The 21798-nt window shown below is 38.6% G+C and overlaps 2 protein-coding genes across 7 annotated transcripts in view; both read right to left on the bottom strand.

Moving 5' to 3' along the window:
- Positions 1-21798, bottom strand: part of LOC120530802 (G-protein coupled receptor 35-like) — a 37003-nt gene that overhangs the window by 3314 nt on the left and 11891 nt on the right. The window contains exon 2 of one of the 3 annotated variants that reach the window (XM_039755444.1): positions 140-275. The exons of the other annotated variants lie outside the window; for them this stretch is intronic. The gene's annotated coding sequence lies outside the window, so the exon portion shown is untranslated. The remainder of the gene's footprint in view (positions 1-139; positions 276-21798) is intronic. 3 annotated transcript variants of the gene reach the window in all.
- The window catches only part of LOC120530819 (transmembrane protein 216-like), a 64534-nt gene continuing 61747 nt past the window's right edge, over positions 19012-21798 (bottom strand). For all 4 annotated transcript variants that reach the window (XM_039755484.1, XM_039755466.1, XM_039755457.1 and 1 more), the window contains one exon: positions 19012-19202. The gene's annotated coding sequence lies outside the window, so the exon portion shown is untranslated. The remainder of the gene's footprint in view (positions 19203-21798) is intronic.

The following is a 21798-nucleotide window of genomic DNA, read 5'->3' as shown; positions in this document are numbered from 1 at the left end:
GAAATCTTTTTTTGGTCATAAAATGAGTGTCCAAAGCCTATTTACAAAGATCACACCAAACATAACAAGCCAACTTTATGACTCTATATTGATAGGAATAGGAAATTACTATACAGTATGTTAATAAAAATGTATGCACCTTTGCTTATATCAATCCGAAGTCCCTCTGTGATAGAGTGGCTTTATCCATTTTGCAAGGCTAGAACCCAGGTCCTGATTTGGTAAGCCGCTGCTAGCCTCAGGCCTCCTTTTAAAATGTTGCTTCTGTGGCTTATCTGCTAAGATAATTGAAACAACTGCAGGGACATCTCTTGAAGGCACAAGCTGGACACCCTAGTTCTGAACAAAGGATCATCAATCAAGGATGAGTAATAGATAGAATTTTGCTTAAGTTGTCATCCAAGAGGAAGGGTTTATGTGCACTCAGGAAATCAATGGCAAGACCACTATTCTTTAAAAACCCTTCTAAGAATTCAGCTCATTTTTTCTTTATCAAGCTTACTTCTCACCTTGGTCATAACCTCTGCTGTATAGCAGACATGCCAGGGCTTACGGTGTGGCCATTATAAAGGTTAAAGCACTGAAAAAAATAGAAGACGATCCATAACAGGAGTTTGGACAAGTGGTTCCAGTAATCCAAACCTTGCTAAAGATAACAAGTGTCTGAGCAGATGAAGACCATATAGAAGAGACCACTTGTTTGCCTTATTATGGGGCATCCTGAACAAATAAATTGTGCTCAAAATACTCTCATGTGTCTGAAGAAAACCAACCAAGAAAGGAAAAAAAGCATCTCTCCTCTGAAACCATAAGTGGTAGTGGTACTATGATTCAGAGAACTAGTAACCGTAATTTAATAGATAGAACAAAGTCAGCTAATGTAATATGGAACTTGTGTCACAAGTGACTGAAAGATAACAACTTTGTGAAAGAGAAGTTCTACCAAAGTGTTATAGCATTCTTCCTAAATCAAGTCAGAAAGTGCAGAGCAGCATTTCACAGATGCTTACTCACACACACACACACACACACACACATATATAAAAGGGAGATACATTCTACATATGTGGGCATGTAAACACAGCGCAGAAGATAGCTGCGAGTAAATGAATAACACTTGCAGGAAATAGAAGCTTTGTAACCAACTAAAGAACTTATACATCCTGAACAATTGAATTGAAAAATTATAATTCCTAGGTTATGTGCCTTTTTTTTTTTTATAGGAGAAAAAAGTGAACTAACGTTTCATAACTTTTAGTTTTGTGTTGTTTGTTATTGTCTTTCGTTGACTGTGAGAAAACAATTATTATGATTCAGTCAGTATATTAACGGCATGCACTTGGGAATAAGAAAGTGTGATCTCATAATGCAAAGCATTAATGTGAGGCATTGGATACACAAAGGGAGTTACGCTGAAGGTAAAACTGATAATAATTTTGACTGATTGATCATAAACCCTAAGCTTTATCCTTACCCTAACTGGCTCTTACTACCATTTTACCAGGTCTGAATATTCTCTGCTTGTATGCATAAATGGCTGGACAGCAGAGTACCCTGTTCCAGTATCCACATGGTAATTCTCTTTAACACTAGAATTACCAAAGCATACGAAAAAACTCGTAATCCTGGCCCACCTTAAATCTGTTTGCACCTCTCCGTCAGCGACTTTTGTGCTGTAAATGTGTTGATCAACACAAATAGCAAGCAGCTTGCTATCCCATTCCCCCAAAAACGCAGAAAAGGCAGAAAGTCTTTTTACCTGCATGTGAGTTGCAGGGAGTTGTATAGAGTAAATAATATATTGTTATTTGGAACACAAGCATTTCATGTGTGTTCCATGTCTACAACAATCTATGTAAACATATTGTTAAGACAGGAGCATTTTTCATGTTTTAGTAATTAATTGACAAAATGTAGACATGAAGTGTATAATGTGTGAAGCCTGAAGTTCAAATATCAAATAAACACTTTCACAAAAGGTACAAGTATAACAAAACAAGCACGCTTTTATTCAAGAATAGAACCGCAGAAAAAGAACTTGCGTTAGGGTGTGACATTGATATGTCCTTACTATGACTGCTTTGGTGGCACGGCGGTAAGAATTTCTGGCTGGTAATTAAAATTTGCTGGTTCGATCCTAGAAGCCTCTGTTTTGAGTAGCGAGTTGCTCTTATTCTTATTATTATAAAATAAAAACATATATTTGCTTTGAGACTGTAACAGCTGGTGGAAATGCATGGTACTTGTAAAGATTAGCATTCCTTTTTTTTATTCAGTTTTATTCTCTCTATTTGACATTTCCGTTTTCAAATAAAGATGTGCTATAGCAGACGTGAATTCAGAGAAGTATAAGGGTTCTACATCAGAGGAAGAGAACAGAAGCCCTCCCTGCAAAAAACGTCCACTCACATACAGTATAAGAACAATGCAGCTGCACCAGTCATAAAGGTGAAAGATGGCACCATTTGGATGCAGCAACAGGTCGGGTGTCATCTTGCCAGTCAGTCTGCCCCACACCTGTTCTTCAACAAAACAGCACGGCTTACAGAGCTTATCAAGGTATCATGCAAAGTCCTGTTTGTGATTGTTTTGTGATGGTCTTTATATGAAAACCATGTAAATGTTACCTATATAAAAGCCAGACTGAATGTTATTTACCTATACTTATTTACTTACCTTTTTACAATGTAAAGTCACAATTATACTAAAGAGCTTCCTCTGTTTGATCGACACAGGCATGTTCACTAAGTGCATGTGTACTGAGGTGACTTTAGCTGCAGGTGGAAGTTCCACGCAACTGTTGTTACAGTTCTGCCTTTGTCCAAAAACAGTTTTATAAACTTTATCACCTTAGTTTCGGAAAGTCTTTCTCCCGTTGGGCGACTATGATCTTTCATGAATAAGATCAAACACAGTTGCATAGGGTGTGACCCCGTTTTTTCTTTGGCAGTTCACAGGAGACTGCTAGAGTGCTGATCAGCAATGTCTGTGTTTCCGTCTTTAAAGTGCTCTGCTTATCATCTGATACTACTAGAGCGCATACAAGTATCTCCCATGTGAACGCTTAAGTTATGTGTGAATGTCAACCTTCTGCAGAAATTGCATTAATATTCCTGAAATACCACGACCCTTTCCTCATTTTTCTTGCATTGAATTATGAACACACAACTGGGGGTGGATGACATCATTTTTCATTCAGGGATAAGACACCAGATGGAACTACTAATTATGGCACTACACATTTTAATAGTATATAAAATAGGCTCCTTGCTCTTGGCATGGCCTTTATATTACAGAGTAATAAATAATCAATGTCTATTCTAAACAACATTTTCTGTTTATCTGAGCAGTATTCTGAGCAATTTAGACTTGCCAATCATGCTAAAACACATGCAGGCATACCTTTATTATGTGGATTAAAGCAGAAAGCGAATATCAAGATGCAATTGCACAAAAACCTTTACTTGTTATTACTTTGGTGAGTGCACTCCTTATTTCACAAGGTGCCTCAAAGTGACAGAGCCTGAGAAGCAGACTTTTATGGGAACACGATCAAGAAAGGAAGCACTAAGCAAGAGATGTTAGACACAGGAGGATACCAAGGAAAGGTGTAGGAGCAGTGATGAGGGTAGAACAGCAGAGGTTGAGACACAAGAATACCAAGAGGAAGCATAGGAGAAATGCTCCAGGTACACACAGGGCAAGTGATGAAGATTTCACATAAAGATACGGAAAAGAGACACAGGAGGAATGCTATTTTTAAATTTATTCTACCACCTGTGTTCAACAGGTAAGCACAGCTAGTGAATAAACAAAGCTGCTGCCAGGATCCTGGCTCTGAACAAATGTAATAATCCCATCTCCTTTCATCTGGCTCAGCTACGCTAACTAACTTTATAGAATGAGATTTTATTTAAAAATCATTTATGTTTACAAAGTTGTTAATTTCAATACCCGAATTACTGATTACTGATTATTACATCTTAGCAACATGCAATAAAGCTGTGATACATTGCAATATTACAAAGTTCAGCATTAGAGATTCATTTCACAACTCTTGGTAAACGCTCATTTAGCTTTGTGGTTTCTCTATGTTTTTCTTTATTTACCAAGGAGCTAACTAAACTTGTTTAAACAGAGGAATGCTAATTACATATGTTGTCACATCATGCATGGCATGTATTACAAACTGAGCCATGTTTAACTGCAGAGTGATAAGGACATGCCTACAAGCTGACAGCACATTACCACAAGTGTTGTTACCGAGACTGGGCTCAGCATTGGTGCCTGCAGGGGCTCATATCCCACTTGGGCTGAGTATTTATTTAACCCTCCAAATTTAACCTAATTGGAAATATTAAAGAAGATCTCTTGAAGCCAAAAATACTGGCACTGCTCGCATGGTTAGGACCAGTTACTTCAATGCCACATAACAGGCTGAATTATTATAATAAAATATGTCTCTGCTTATCAGTCTGCTGGGGTTTCTTTAGACCTGTGGATAGCCATTGGAAGGCTTGTGTGATTGATCAAATGGCATAATGCTACCACTGTGTACAAAGACAACAGGGGAAATGAAAGCTGCCGATCATGATACTGGCAGTGGTGTCTCACGTCTGTCAGTGTGCGTTCTGTTTTGACAGAGCAGGAATAATGAGGATAATAATGAGGATAAAACACCACACTTGCTTTCATCACACTATTAAACGGTACAGTACAATTTGGAAGTGCACACTCCACCTGCTGTGGCTTTCTTCTGCGTAAAACTGGAATTCTCCATCATTAGAGCTTTCAGTCTTGAAATGGGCATTGATGAGCAAAACAACCACAATCTATCCCTTTACTCATGGGGCATTTGTAAAACCAATTTTATTGCTATTAATGTATTAGGAGGTGGAATAGCATTTGAGCTGCCATTGTAACAAGTCTGCATCATGCTTCTCCCACAGTTCTGGGTGTCTCCTCACAATTCAGATGTTCAGGTAAGGTGTGTTATAGGTCTATAAATTGGAATAGATTATGATGTGTGCACAAAAGTGCCATACAATGGAAAATCATCTCATTAAGAGCTGTTCAGCCTTCCAGCCATTGCTGCCATTATTGTTCCCAGTTACCCACCATCTTTCATGATGTGAATTCCAAAACCAAGAGAATAGTGGAAAGACATTTAGTTTAAGTTGGCATTTTGTGGCACTGTGGTTAACACTGCTGCCTCTCAGATCCAGAGCCTTGAATTCAGGCTGGACACTGTGTGGTGTTGCCAAGTTCACCATGTGTTTGTAAAGATTCTCAGCTTTTGTCATTCTGGAATGCATTTGGTTAAAAAAAGTATTGAAATCATTGTTGTTTGAATAATTTATCAATCATTATTCGAGTCATTTGGGATGAAAATTGGATGATTTTAAGCAGCAGCCAATCGATTGGAGCATCATTACTGACTACCTTATCAGTACATAAAGGAGGTTGGCCTTAGGATGAGCATCCTGCCATAAAAATCACTGTTCCAATATCCATAAGAACTGAGGTCCAACAAGCGAACCTGGGTTAACCTAGAAAATGGCCATTAAGCCACCAGACAAAGATTTGCATGCAGAGCTTGTCCAAGAAGAATTGGCACTGTGTAACAACAGTTTATATAATTTGTGCTTCAGATTACTGTGTGTTCATTTTACTTCTTTGTCTTTATTGAAGAAAATATTGACACAATTGGTCCCTTTAGGCTGCTTATCCCAAGAGGTTTCCTGGCACAGTAATTAGACAAGTCTTTAGGTAAGTATTGCAAGATCAGTCATGCCCATAAATGCCTTTATATATTTCTGACTCCTGTTGTGGATTTGTAAATGAGTGTATGTGTTTGCCTCAGTTGGTTTAATCATTTAGCACAATGTTTGGCAAAAGCATAATGTGTCACATTATTCCAAAAACATCTCAACAAAGGTGCTTGCTGTTCATCCAACTTAAGGAAGCATATGCAATTTTACAAATATGAATGGGAAAAATACTACAATGTAAAAATAAAAACATATCAGTAAAGATATATGGTTAGGCTGAATGTAGAGCTCTCAAATAATGACTAAAATATTTTGACCCTAAAGCTATAAATGGTATTCTATGGTGCTGATTTTGTAAGTGGTAAAAGATTATGTCCTGTGTAAAAAATCTGAATTAGAAGTTTGTAGCATTTGTGGTTTATCTTGTATGTTACTTATTTAAGAACCAAATTAACATGGATGCCAAAAACCGAAAAGTCGAGTATCAAACTGTTATTAAATTTCTACTAGAGGACATTAAACCCTCAGAGATCCATTCTTTCCTAGCCAGGGAGTACCAGAACCAGTCCCTTCAAAAGACTCGGTCAAGAAATAAATGCCAAGCTTTGCTGTGCCAAGATATCGCTTGAAGATGTCAAAGTCTGGCTATCCTTTAAAACTAATGACAGAAGAAAATTTTGCCACCAATGGTAAGGGAGATTTAAAGAGCGAATGTACACGAGATAGCAAAACCTACATTATATGAATTAGTTTAAGGTCAGTTTAATCTATTCTGTATGAAAACGTAAACAACAGCAAGGTCTGGGCACACTGGGTACCAAGAATACTGGGCCCTGGAAACAATGCATGTAATGTTTTAAGAAGAATCTCAAGATAATGAAATTAGACTGGGAGGAATTTACAAAGAGTTTCTTCACTATGACCTACAGTTCAAAGAATAATTGAAACCATGAATCACCAACACCAAAGAGATTCAAGGGCCAAGCTGAGACAGAGCTAGTTTATGTGCATAATTTGTGAAGATGTCAATAGTGTAGTACATATTACATCAGTACATACACTGAATTACTTTGGCATTTGCAGCTGTCAGTAATAGAAAAGATGTGAGGAAATGGGTCAGCAGTCTCTCCTTTCTGCTTCATGACAATATTTCTGTTCACAATGAAGGACTGCAAAGACTGCTTTATGAAACTGTGAATATGAAAAGATGGCACACCCCCCCAATTCTTCAGACCATCTTTTTCCTAATCTGATGGCCTACCTCCATGAGACATTTTCTGTGATAAAGATGTCAAGTTATCTATAGAACAGTGGTTCTATGAGTTGAAACATCATAACAGGTGTATTAGTGCTCACTATAAATATAGTATGTTAAAATTTGTTTGGTTTTACAGGAATTTCTCCTAATAGGTCAGGCTCAAAACATTTTGACCCCCCCTCCCATCAGGCAATTGTATATTAATAAACATGCAAAGTGGATATCAATACTTTAAAGTATACAGACTTACTGATATTTCAATTTTTGATGGTGTAAGAAGTACAATCAAGACAAATCATCACAAGTGTCTGTTGAGGTGTCACACTGTATAGTGAAATCTTGTAATCAAGAATATTCAAGTGAAATAATAAACTGATTAAAAAAATAAAAAATAATTAAGAACTTTCATGGACCTCATTGTACCTCTGAGGAGGTAGCATCAACAGGTGTTTGAAATACTTCTATCAAGTTTAGAATTTCTTTTAACCCAATAATTCTTTGGAATTAAGTATTAGTGAACACTGCATGTTATTTTTATTGCATTACTGATGGTTGCAATGTTGTATCTGCACTAGGAAAGGGGAAGAATGCAGATATAGCCCATTCAAACTTTATATAAAAATAAAGAAAAGCCTCAAACTCATAAAAAAATGAAAGGTACTTTTGAAGAATTGATGGTTCTCAACTATTTAGATGACACCACCATTTTTGTTTTGTTTCTAACTAGAAGTATCTTAGATTGATCAAAACCAACTGTCATTTGGCTTTAATACATCGTTTAGAGATTAAAACCTATGTCACTCAAAGTGAGCAATATACTGTATATTTTTAAGAAAAAATGTACTTGTAAGAGCATAGAAATAAGCCATAAGAAGAAGAGATGTTCAAACTCACAATACTGAACCATGAATTAATCTATATATATACTCCTCAAAAAAATTAAAGGAACACTTTTTAGTCAGAGTATAGCATCAAGTCAATGAAACTTCTGGGATATTAATCTGGTCAGGTAAGTAGCAGAGGGGGATGTTAATCAGTTTCAGCTGCTTTGGCGTTAATTAAATTAACAACAGATGCACTAGAGGGGCAACAATGAGACGACTCCCAAAACAGGAATGGTTTAACAGGTGAAGGCCATTGACATTTTTCCCTCCTCATCTTTTCTGACTGTTACTTCACTAGTTTTGCATCTGGCTGCTGTCCGTGTCACTACTGGTAGCATGAGGTGATTCCTGGACCCTACAGAGGTTGCACAGGTAGTCCAACTTCTCCAGGATGGCATATCAATACGTGCCATTGCCAGAAGGTTTGGTGTGTCTCCCAGCACAGTCTCAAGAGCATGGAGGAGATTCCAGGAGACAGGCAGTTACTCAAGGAGAGCTGGACAGGGCCGTAGTAGGTCCTTAACCCATCAACTGGGCCAGTATCTGCTCCTTTGGGCAAGGAGGAACAGGAGGAGCACTGCCAGAGCCCTACAAAATGACCACCAGCAGGCCACTGGTGTGAATGTCTATGACCAAACAATCAGAAACAGACTTCATGAGGGTGACCTGAGGGCCCAACATCCTCTACCCAGACACTGTGGAGCTCGATTGGTATTTGCCATAGAGTACTAGAATTGGCAGGTCCACCACTGGCACATTGTGGTTTTCACAGATGACAGCAGGTTCACCCTTACCATGTGACAGACATGAAAGGATCTGGAGAAGCCGTGCAGCCTGTAACATCTTTCAGCATGATAGGTTTGGTGGTGGGTCAGCGATGGTCTGTGGAGGCATATCCATGGAGGGACGAACAGACCTCTAAAGGCTAGACAATGGCACCTTGACTGGCATTAGGTATTGGGATGAAATCCTTGGACCCATTGTCAGACCCTGTGCTGGTGCAGTGGGTCCTGGGTTCCTTCTGGTGCACAAGAATGCCCGGCCTCATATGGCGAGAGTATGCAGGCAGTTCCTGGAGGATGAAGGAACCGATAACCATTGACTGGCCCCTACGCTCAACTGATGTAAATCCAATAGAACACCTCTGGGACATTATGTTTCAGTTCATCTGACGTCGCCAGGTTGCACCTCAGACTGTCCAGGCGCCCAGTGATGCCCTGGTCCAGATCTGGGAGGAGATTTCCTACGACACCATCCTTCGCCTCATTAGGACCATGCCCTGACGTTGTCAGGCATGCATACAAACATGTGGATGCCATACAAACTACTAAGTATGATTTAGAGTTGCTGCAATGAAATTTCGGCAAAATGGACTACCCTGCTACATCATTTTTTTACTATGATTTTCGGGATGTAGGTTGATAATTTTCTTTTCCATCAAATGATGTGGCATCCTTTCATTCCTAACACATTACCCAGTCCATATCAGTATAGATATCCAGCATGATTTTTTTTCCTATTGAGATCTGATGTGTTTTCAAAGTGTTCCTTTAATTTTTTTGAGCAGTTTTATATAACGCAAGGTTGACTGTCTGAATCGCTCACTAATTTACCAACAAAAACACTATTTCCTGTTTAGTTAAAAAGCTGAAATTTGGCAGGATAGTACATGTAGTACAGTAGGCATCTGCTAAGAAAGGACAATTCAATATATTTAGAAATAAACTCTTTCCACCCTACAATAGAAAACTACATATCCCAAAATCTTGCTTGATTTGATTTGAATTTGTTGTTAATAAGGCTATTGCAAGTGAGCCATTTTTAGCCTTGGCTCAACCCTAAAAAGTAATAACACTGTAAACTTAGCCCTGTAGCTCATGCAAATGAACACTGTCAGCTCAAGAGTGCCACTGACCAAGCTTTGGTTGTAATTGTGGAAATAAAGGGAGCCGATGCCATATGAAGAAGACGACGTGCCCTGCACAGTAAAAGAGACTTGGTGATGTACTAAATGGAAAATGAGCTGTGAAGTGGATGAAACAAAGTTAAGCAAAGCTCAACCATGGTAGCTTTCAGTGACCGTAGGTGTTATTTTGTTCAAAGAAAAAGTTTTAATGTTAGTGAAACTCAGTTCACATGCCCCTCCACAACCTCAGGACAGAAGGGCTGGACACTGCATATAGTATATTTCTTTGGACCTGATATTTTCTGTACAATCCTTACTTCTCTCCTATTTTGAGACTCACTCCTTAATAAAAACATCTTCACTTGGATATCTGCATCTGAAACTGTCACATCTTCTTTCATGCACTAATGAAAAGGTTATTACAATAAATTTACGGGGAGAAAACCAAACATAGTCACATTTTTCACAAAATATTCTCCTGTACTCATTTTAAAACCACCTTGGTCATATGGATAGGCTCCTTGTATGGATTCACAACAAGAATAGACCCAGATGACAGAGTGAAGAAAAAGGCTGCCGGTTCCGAAAAATAAATGGAAAGCTTTGGTGCTGTGTTTGTGCTATATGCCAATAACAAAAAAAAAAAAAAAAAGATAAGATTATAAGATTCATCATATAGCTCAGGTCTTTGGGTAGAAGACAGGGGTATACGTTTATGAAACTGATGAAATCTATACAACCTAGATGAGTTCAGTTTGAATCAGTTGGGTAGATATAAATCAAAAAGGCATACAAGTTTGGTGAGGACTATTTAAAATATGGAATGGATAAGCAGGGAGCTTAGGACAGCTCAAGATGAAAAGCTCGTATAAGGTAGCAGACAACAATACTGATAAAAATATGAGTAATAATGTGGAATGACACAGGGAAAAGTATTGAAAATGCTAAGAAAAAGCAGTACACCAAGGTAAGGAAAGGCAAAACACCAGCTGGAATATGTAAGTAGTTAGAAAGTAAGTCTATCTGTGCAGATCGATATCAGCTGGGTTAGTACATATTGATTCTTTATAAAAAGATGTTTTGCTCCCAAGAAACATCTCACAATGGGTAAAAGCAAAGAACTCTCCCAAGATCTTTGCAACCTGATTGTTGCAAACCATATCAATGGAACTGGTTACAGACGTATTGTAAAACTTCTGAAACCTCCAGTAACCACCAATGGTGCCATTATCTGCAAGTGGAAAGAACATCACTCCACCATCGACCAGCCACAGACAGGAGCTACTTGCAGGATTACTGACCAGAAAGTCAGAAGGCCCAACAGCCAAGGACCACTCAGAATGAGCTCCAGAAAGACTTAGAGGAAGCAGGTATAATTGTTACAGAAAAACCTCCACCGGGATGGCCTCTATGCGTGCTCACCCCACAAGACTGCATTACTGAAGAACAGAAATGTTGAAGCTTGTTTAAAATTTGCTACACAACATGTGGGCAAGCCTATGAAATACTTGGAGAATGTAGTCTGGTCAGATGAGACCAAAATTTAACTTTTTGGTTGTCATGTCACACGATAGGTTTACAGGAAGAATGACACTGCACATCACCCAAAAAAACACTATATCAACAGTGAAATTTTGAGCTGGAGGCATCATGGTGTGGGCCCGTTTCTCACGTCATGGAACAGGCAGACTTCATGTAATTGAAGGAATGAAGAATAGGTCCATGTACTGAGAGCTTTTTGAAATGAATCTGCTAAAAGTTGCCTTGCCATTTAAAGAAGAAAACACACAATTTGAAACCACCTCTCTCAAGTTAAATTGGAAAGAACAAATAAATAAATAATGATGGTCATAAGAAATGTTTCTCTGCACTAAGAGACATAAGTTCAAATATTTGCCAGTTTTCTAAATGTGAGGTTTTGAATTTCAAACAATTTTCACAGTATGCGGTCACATGCATGCTCATGGCAGACAGCTTACGTACCCTGGTGATAGTAATTATCAGCCAAACCAGGGTTTAGTGCTGTCTTCTAATGCCTTCTCTCTTCCACCCTCTGCAGGATGAAAAACTGATGGCCATTCCACTAGTGATGTTGTTTCCGTTATCTGCCCTCCTGGAACTGGTCCTTCCTGTCTGGAACACATATGACTGGAATTTTGGCCATTTTGAGTCAGTTCAATTCTGAGCTCCCGTCTTAAAGGACATCATTTTCAGCTTATTGCGTGTTTTTCATTGTTGCCTTATTTCAGTTATATGGGGTCACCAGGGAGGTGCCCCAACACTTTGATGCACTTTTTTCTCCTCCTTGCAATGCTCTATCCAAAATATCAAGGACAATTCAATTTTCCTATCAAAGTTTCATGAAGAATAAGTACCCCCAATTTCAGTCAAATAAGTCCACTTGGATCTGAGTTGTTTCATGCAGACAGAATACCAATATAATGCCAACAAAAATGTTTTGGCAGTTTATACAAACACATCTAAAAAAGGACATTGGACCACCCAGAAACTATAGTTTAACTCAGCATGTATTCCTAGAAAAATACTTGACGTAGTTAAAGAAAACAAAAAAAAGTAACAGATATCAAATATGAGTACAGTGAACAATGAATGTGGGTATAGAAGGGGAAATCTTGTGCTAAAAGGAAGCAACAGATGCATTTAATTATATTTTCATTTCTTATCTTGGTTTAAAAGCTGCATCAGCAAGTCATTGTTGGCATATCTAGATAGAGTTCAAACTTAATTATGCAGCAGATGAAGTTTAATGTAAAACAAAATCTAAAAAACTATTGTAGAGTTGAAGGAAGTTTTATGGTTAAGTGTTCAAGTGGACTCATCACTATACTCATCCAGACAACAATATTGAAGTGACTAAGGTGGAAAATGGGACATCAGGTTACACAGTGCACTGTGTTGGGCACAAGTCGAGGGACTGTATGCTTCATCTGTATAACTCACTTGTAAAACCTGATCTACAATGCTTCATCTTCTATATTATGAGTGCTGGAGAAAATCTAGAGAAAAGCCGTTAAAGGACTGCAAAGTAAGACCAAAGGACTTCAGTATTTTCAGTTTAAGCAAAAAGATTTGTTGATGTTAAGTCAAAAGTGTCAAAAATTACAAAAGAAATTGGCATGCTAGATGTCAGTTGTTAGTATGAAACTAATCATTCCACAAGAAGAAGATGACGTGAAAAATGAATAAGGGTAAATTTCACATCAGTGTTAAAAAGTATTTCTTCACACGGAGAATCAAAGATACATGGAAAAAGTTACAAAACAGTGCAATAAATACTCATATTTTCAAGACAACAGTTTGATGATAATTTTCAAAGGACATGTGAATAGGAATTAAACAAGCTATGTTGGACTGGTACTGCACAGTTAAAATATCCCACCACAATGTCGTGCAATGTAGGGGTTGTGATTAGAAACTGCACTGAACTTTCCAAGGAACTGGTATCCCAGTTCCTAAAAAATACAACTATTAAACCTGAGTTTTCTGGCCAATCCAGTGTTAGCAATGGTATTTTTAAAATATAATTCATTTCATACAGTATGAAAATTTGGGCATCCCTTAATTCATCTGACTGTATTTCACACTTGCACTTCTTTTATGATTTTTTTACCCCCCAGACTTTATGGCTCCTTTCCAACTTGCTGATTAGAGGGGTTATAGATCAGTCCCAGAAACTTGTAGCAATGCTACAACTAGATGGACTCCATTTCCCAGGGTGTTCCCCTGATTGGACGATTGCAACGGGTGCAGGGGCTGCTGGGGACAAGAAGGGCTGGAGGGAACTTTAAAAGGGAGCCGGCTAAAGAGAGAATGGAACACCATTGTTTGTTTGTCAGCGCTGACGCCGTTTTGCTTGTGTGGATATTAAATGGCTGTCCTGCATTGCTGTCATACTGGATTCAAGTTTCGTCTCATGCCCATCTTCATAGTCTTTGTCGGAGGGGTTGCTCCCACACATCTCATCCCAAAATGCTTCAGAAATGGTGGGACAAACTTTGTATTCACCTCTACAGTTCACAAGATTTGACACAAAGGATTAATTTGCAACTGTTACATGGGCCTGATTCAGGAATGCTGTCGTAGGTGTTTATTGTTGTGTGTTGTATTTGTTATTACCGTAGGGGAAGGGAAGGGTTATCTGATTATTTGTTTCTTATATTTAAATTCCATTTAATATATTATTCATTCATTTATTTGATTTATTGGATTTTGTGTCTCTGTCTGTAAGTGTGGGTCTAACTAAGGCTGGAGTCCCCACCAAAAAAATAAATAAATCACCATCCGTTTGACGGTATGAATCGGAGCGGCACCAGACAACTACAAACTTTGACTATGTAGATATTTTCATGGTTTTATCGATTTTTTCTTCTGCCACCTTTAAACAATAAAAACTCACCTCTTAAGCAGAGTGATTCATGGCATTCTAAATCCATAAAAATTACTACTTTTTAAATTATGCTTGCCACCTTGTCTTCAAATAAAAATCCCAGTGTTTTCATCTGTAATTTACATAATGCCAGTTCTGATCTTTACCACATGGTTATATCTTGGTATGGTCAAAGGGTGACCTTATTTTACGTTTTCAGACTCTTAATATATAGACCGAAACAGAAAGCCAATTGGGCCCATTTATTTTCTCTTAGCAATCAATATATACATATACATACACACACACACACATTTTATATATATACACAGTAATCCCTCGCTATATCGCGCTTTGACTTTCGCGGTTTCACTCTATCGCGGATTTTAAATGTAAGCACATCTAAATATATATCACAGATTTTTCGCTGGTTCACGGATTTCTGCAGACAATGGGTCTTTTAATTTATGCTACACGCTTCCTCAGTTTGTTTGCCCTGTTGATTTCATACAAGGGACGCTATTGGCGGATGGCTTAGAAGCTACCCAATCAGAGCATGTATTACATATTAGCTAAAACTCCTCAATGCTATAAGATATGCATCCCGTGGAGCTTGATTGTTTGCTTGTCTCTGCCTCTCTCTCACCCTCTCTGACATTCTCTGCGCCTGACGGAGGGGCTGTGAGCAGAGGTGCTGTTTGCTTAAAAGATACTGACGCTCCTCTAAAAAAATGCCGCTTTATTGCGGTGCTCGGCATATTTAAAAGCACACGTATTGATTTTTTGATTGTTGCTTTAATCTCGCTCTCTCTCTCTGACGTTCTCTGCGCCTGACGGAGGAGATGTGAGCAGAGGGGCTGTTTGCACAGAGGCTGTTTGCTTAGAAGATACTAACACTCCTCTAAAAAATGCGCGGCAAACTTAAAAGCACAAGTATTGATTTTTTGATTGTTTGCTTTTCTTTGCGAGCGCTCTCTCTCTCTCTGAAATTCTCTGCCCCTGAAGAGAAGAAGATCTATTTGCATTCTTTTAATTGTGAGAAAGAACTGTCATCTCTGTCTTGTCATGAAGGACAGTTTAAACGTTTGACTAAAGGGTGTTATGTCATGTCTAGAGGGCTCTAATAATGTTAACAGTGTGGGAGAGTTTATAAGGGCTTAAAATATATAAAAATAACTACACAAACATATGGTTTTTACTTCGCGGATTTTCGTCTATCGCGGGGGTTCTGGAACATAACCCCGCGATCGAGGAGGGATTACTGTATATATATATATATATATATATATATATATATACACATATGCATACATGTAAATACATGTAAATACTGTGATATATGGCCAGCCAGTTGACCCAGCCAATACCCCCAGATGGAGCCCTCCCTGCAGAATGGAGGTGCCCCGAATGCCAGCAGGGAATTATGGACAATGCAGTTTTTATCCACAGCCCTGCTGGATACCATGGGGGGGCGCTAGAAGGCGCTGCAGGGAGGAACGGTGATTGTTTTCCCTACAACCCGGAAGTGTGTCCTAGTCACATGGACAGAAGAAATAACGTGCTTCTGGGTTGAAGAAAAGGAGCTTTTATCTGACCCTGTTATCAGTCACATGGATGAAGAGAGAAACACTTCCAGGTCAAGGACTATAAAAAGGACTGTGGGAGATCCCAGGGTTGAGCCGAGGCGGATGGCAGGGTGACAATGTGTCTGGGAGAGTGGAGGATTGATTATTGTTATTGTTTATGAATATAGTGAAGGGTGCTTTGTGCACATTATTGTGTTAATAAAGTCAATATTTGGACTTTAACCTGGTGTCTGATCCGTAAGTTCAAGGGGACGACAGCACCCCCTCTGTCACAATATATATATATTACTAGACATTAAGCCCGTTAAAATAACGGGCGCTAGAACAGTAGTGCATAAACATTGGGATGAACAGTCTATATTAAATGGCAAGGGACCTTGTATGTGGCTGTAATATGTGTCACTGTATTGCGTGCCTTTAATTTTCTCTCTCAGTAATACTGGTTTGTATTTCCGTAAAATGCCTGTAATTTTGTCTGATACAGTGGAACCTCGGTTCACGACCATAATTCGTTCCAAAACTCTGGTTGTAACCCGATTTGGTCGTGAACCAAAGTAATTTCCCCCATAGGATTGTATGTAAATACAATTAATCCGTTCCAGACTGTATGAACTTTATGTAAATATATATTTTTTTAAATTTTTTAAGCACAAATATAGTTAACTATACCATAGAAAGCACAGCGTAATAGTAAACTAAATGTAAAAACATTGAATAACACTAAAAACCTTGAACAACAGAGAAAACTAACACTGCCTTATGACCCGCTCGCTAAAAACTCTTTTTTTAATGAGTTTTAAGCACAGGGGAAAAAATTAACATTTAAAAAATCTGTAATTTAATAAACAACCAAGAAGAGTAACATTTCAACAATGCACGCGCGCGCCTGTGTGTGTATGTGTCTCTCTCTCTCGCGGGCCTGCGTGTGTGTCTCTTAAGCGCGCGCCTCTATGTCTGTGTGTGTGTCTGTCTATCTCTCGCCTGTGTGTGTGTGTGTGTGTGTGTGTGTGTGTGACACGCACACGCGCCTGTGTGTGTGTGAGTGAGCATGTGTGTATATCTGTCTCTCCCTCTGCACAGGAAGAGACTGAACATGTGCTGTTTGGCCCCGCGCATGCGCACTTCGCCAGAAGACACACACACACGGACACCTGGATGCACACAAGGGTTTTATTAAAGAGGATTAAACAATTACTTTGGTGTTCCTCCACCTCCAAAGAAATGCCAGCTGAACCTGAACCGCAAAAGAAGCGTGTGTTCTCAGAAAAATGGCTGCAGGAGGTCAGCTGGCTCCAAACGAATGACGCCAACACTGAAATGTGGTGCAAACTATGCCGTGAAAATCCCACTGTGGCACCTTTTATACAGGTACTAAAAACTTCAATCATCCAGCTTTTGATAAGCATGTGAATAGTAGAGAACACCAGAAAGTAGTGCAAGTGGTTGATAACAAGCACAGCCAAGACCAGAGGCCCAGTGGTCTGATCGAAAGATTGCAAGAAAAGCTGACTGAAGAACAGCATCAAGCACTGAGTAACGTTTTTTGTTGGCCTTAAAGCGAAACATGCACGTCCTATGTGTTCATATGAGGAGGATACAGTAATCCCTCTCTGTATCGCGCTTCGACTTTTGCGGCTTCACTCCATTGTGGATTTTAAATTTAAGCATATCTAAATATATATCACAGATTTTTCACTGGTTCGTGGATTTCTGCGGACAATGGGTCTTTTAATTTATGGTACATGCTTCCTCAGTTTTTTTGCCCAGTTGATTTCATACAAGGGACGCTATTGGCGGATGGCTTAGAAGCTACCCAATCAGAGCACGTATTACGTATTAAATAAAACTCCTCAATGATATACGATATACGATGCTTCCCGAGCGGTGCTTGATTGTTTGCTTTTCTCGGTCTCTCTCACTCTCTCTGACATTCTCTGCGCCTGACGGAGGGGGTGTGAGCAGAGGGGCTGTTTGCCTAGATGATACGGACACTACTCTAAAAAATGCTGAAAGACTACCTTCACATTGCTCCCTTCTTTGCGGCTACTTTATCGCGGTGCGCATACTTAAAAGCCCAACAGCACGTATTGATTTTTTGATGGTTTGCTTTTCTTTCGCGCTCTCTCTCTAGACATTCTCTGCTCCTGACACGCATTCCTTTGAAGAGAAGATATATTTGCATTCTTTTCATTGTGAGAAAGAACTGTCATCTCTGTCTTGTCATGGAGCACAGTTTAAACTTTTGACTAAAGGGTGTTATTTCATGTCTAGATGGCTCTAATAATGTTAACAGCGTGGGAGAGTTTATCTGAGCTTAAAATATATAAAAATAACCATACAAACATATGGTTTCTACTTCGCGAATTTTCACCTATCGCAGGGGGTTCTGGAACACAACCCCCGCGATCGAGGAGGGATTATTGTATTCTGCTTCTCAAGAGGCTTGGAGTTAACGTCAGGAACGCTTATTCTCGAGAAGGCGGGGGCGTATCATTTAGTGCATCGCATAGACAATAACTTCAGATTTGAGTAAAAAAAACTGAAAATCAGCCGAATTTTGGGGTGTCTTCTTCGATGGATCAGAAGATAACAAAAATGGAGCAGGAAATTGTGTACATTGTCTCTGTGTCCAGGAACGGACAATTCAGGAGTGGAAGATGAAGCCGGTCTCAGTATGCACTGACTGACCCGCTGTCAGCATTGGAATTTACAATGGGGTCATTCCAAAATTACGTCAGATGGTGGACATCGGGGATTCCCTTGTGCATATCCTGTGGACCGCCCACACCCTGGAGGACTGCGCCAAGTCAGCTGATTGCACGGTCCCATACTGTGAGTCATTTAATCAATCGACAGTGAAGTTGCTAAGCTTTTACTTACAGAAAGGGGGTGCAAAACGTCATTTCATTTGGTTTTCAGTGTTTAAAAAGCAGTCATTTCATTAGAAAGCTACATACTACGGGGCTTTAAAGAACAGATATTATATTGTACTGGTTTATTCATTTTCAGTTGAAATTAAAGTACATGTGACGTCAGTTTCCACTTTCCTCCTTTTTGTTTCCTGCGATTTTCAGTGATACCTTTTGCTTATTTCTCGTCAACATTTGAAAAACATCCTTTGGAATTTAACTCATTGTCACCCTCCTATAGAAAACGGCAGAAACGAAAAAATGATAACAGTTCATATTAGTAAATAAAAAAAACTTTATTTTTTTGCAGCAAAAAGAAAAAAGACGTTGCCAGTGAATTTGGAATTTCACCATGCACACTGTCAACTTTCTTGAAAGACAGCTCTGCTGGGCTCTGTGGGTGCCGACGAGTGGAGATGCAGGGAATGGCTGTTCTGCATAAAAGGTACTGTCTCATATCATTCAGGGAGTCAGAGTTGGGCAGAAGAGGACAACAATTGCCTGGAGGAGTGAAGGTAAGAAGGAAGGAAGAAAAAAAGAAGAAAGATTTGGTTATTGTGAGTTCTTAAAGAAGGTATTTTGTTTAATAAAAAAAAGTATATGAAATTTGTAGGTCTGCTAGATCTCTCTATAATATAAAAAAAAATCTTTGGTCGAGACGTTGTTTTCTCCGACACACTTTAATGTCCTGCGAGACAAGAAGGACAGCTGCTGTACAGGCTTTTAAATGTTTGATTTGCTGCGAGACATCCAGATCACGCAGCACGGCATGAGCAGCAGTAGCAGCAAGCCAGCTGATCGAGCATAGAGGAGGTAAAAAAAAAAAAAATGTATTTGTTTCCCATTGTATCACTGTTTAAGAGGGCATTTTCGGAGAAGCGACCGCATCTCCTTAGCGTGCGTTCAGCCCCTCTCTTCACATCACAAGAGGCAGAGATGAGAAGTGGCTGGCGCATAGAGCGCCCCGAGGGGGGCAGGGGGTGGGCAAGCGAAGCGCAAAGCCCCCTAGTATTACAAATAAACAAAAACAAAATGAAAGATATAACACAGATAATTTCTCTCCTTTTCTGAACAGAATTTTAATCTTCATTACAAAACTCATGTATTTGGTTTAGATTCCTTTAAATAAAGAAGGCGATGTAACACAGGCTGCCATGTTTTTTTGCAGGGACTACAGAGAGAGTTCATAAAAGTTTACTTGCAAAAAAAGTAGTAATTTAATGTACATAAAAACAGCATTTATCGGTGAACTCATCTTACATTATGTCTGCACAATAATCATGTTTAAGATATTTAAACCAGAAAGTCAAACATGCGCTCATTTTTGTCAGCAACTAATTTAATTGGAAGTGGCATTCTTGAAGTCAAAGTTTCAGGTGCACTTCCTAATCTTTGCACAAAGCAGAATGAAGACCACGGTTTAGAAATGTGAAAGAAGGAAGTTAGAAGAAAACTTTTGTGGTAGCTGATTGAACAAAACAGATTATTCCTATATTTCAGTGTGTTTGGTGAAACAAGGCATAAAACGCACTTAGAAACAGCAGCATCCCAACTGTGCCTTCAGGCAATTTGTGCAGTTTTCAGACACTATCACTGAGCCAGACAAGGAAGATAATTAATAGTTTGTCAGATGAGCTCATTGCAGTTTTGGTATAGTGCTGTTACTTTATTAGTTTCTCTATTCTTGAAACTTTACCATAACCTGAGTCAGCAGCAATGAGCAAAACCTGTTCATTTTCCCAATTTAAAATTGACATAAGTAAGGACTTAATGGAGCTGAATTTGAATCTTGTTTTTAAGACTATAGGCATCTTAATATAAATGTCGCACCTTTTCATCTATCTTTCTTTACTGCTGATGTGGACAGTGCTTCAGAACTCTTGCAGCTGAAAGCAACTAAACTCTAGTACAACAGTGAAATAAAATGTAAGCTTCCAAAGTTGCCTTGCTTGAATTCTACAAATAGCACATTACTCAGGATTTGTTCCCAAGGCTTTGTGTGTTCTGTTCTGTGTTCTATGCATTTGGCATCATCATTTAGTAGCACCTACAGTTGCAAGCAACTGTTTTGATAAATGAAAATTACTTCAAGCAAGTATAGAAGCTTGGCTGAGCAGCAGCAAGCAGTTTCATGTTCATGACTGAAGCAAGGTCATAATGAAATATGAGCTCTTTAAAATTACACTCATCGGTGTTTGAGAAGAGTCTTAAAAGCTTTAATCAAAAAGTTTTATAATCAAAAAATATCCTACAGCAACTATTTTTAAAGTTTATGTTGGTGATTGATACATGTTTTTGATTACTTAGATTCATTATTGACAATTTGTCACACCACCAAAAAAAAGTTTGCCCACACTTGCATTAATGACCATATTCATTCACATATTTCCATTGAGGTTTTGAGCAAAGAATATTAAATACACTGCATTTTCTTGCCAGTTTACATTACTTCACTGAAGATTTACTTAAAAACACAATCTTCCACTTGTGAAATCAAGTTTATTTTCTTTAGGTCTCAAAAAAAAAACCAACAAGTGGTCAAACTGTCAAACATATATAACAGTATTGTTTATGTTATCTGAATTGTGTGGTGAAAGAAACAGTTGTAACTGAACCTTTAGCTTATCTGCTATTCCAAGACACAAAATGATCGTGACTTTTCAGGTTTCTGTGAAACATATAACATACAAATGCTTTAACTGGACAAAACCACAGATGAAACTAATACAGTTCACATATCGGCAAACAAGTAAAAAAACTTGATCAGCATAACAAACTTAACTTTTAAGTATTGAATTATTAAAGCTGAAGATAGATTTTCCAACATAAATGATGGGAGTTTACACAAAAGGTGTTTAAATATGAACTTAAAAACTTGACTTAGCTGTGGTGGTGTATAATGCTGCTAAAACTTTCACATTCAGATTGTTAAATGGTGTTCAAGTGCCTAACCTTTCAGTGAGATCACACATTTATGCATTTGATGTTTGATGACAAAAATATAGGCAAAAATCCATGAGAAAAAACAAATGACATACTGTAACAGAGAATGCACAAATAAAACCAAAACGAGAAGCTGCAAACAGCATTAGTACAT

Source organism: Polypterus senegalus, chromosome 1, assembly GCF_016835505.1.
Source record: "Polypterus senegalus isolate Bchr_013 chromosome 1, ASM1683550v1, whole genome shotgun sequence".
NCBI lineage: Eukaryota > Metazoa > Chordata > Cladistia > Polypteriformes > Polypteridae > Polypterus > Polypterus senegalus.
Note: the sequence above shows the minus strand (reverse complement) of the source record. Positions and strands in the feature narration are given on the sequence as shown.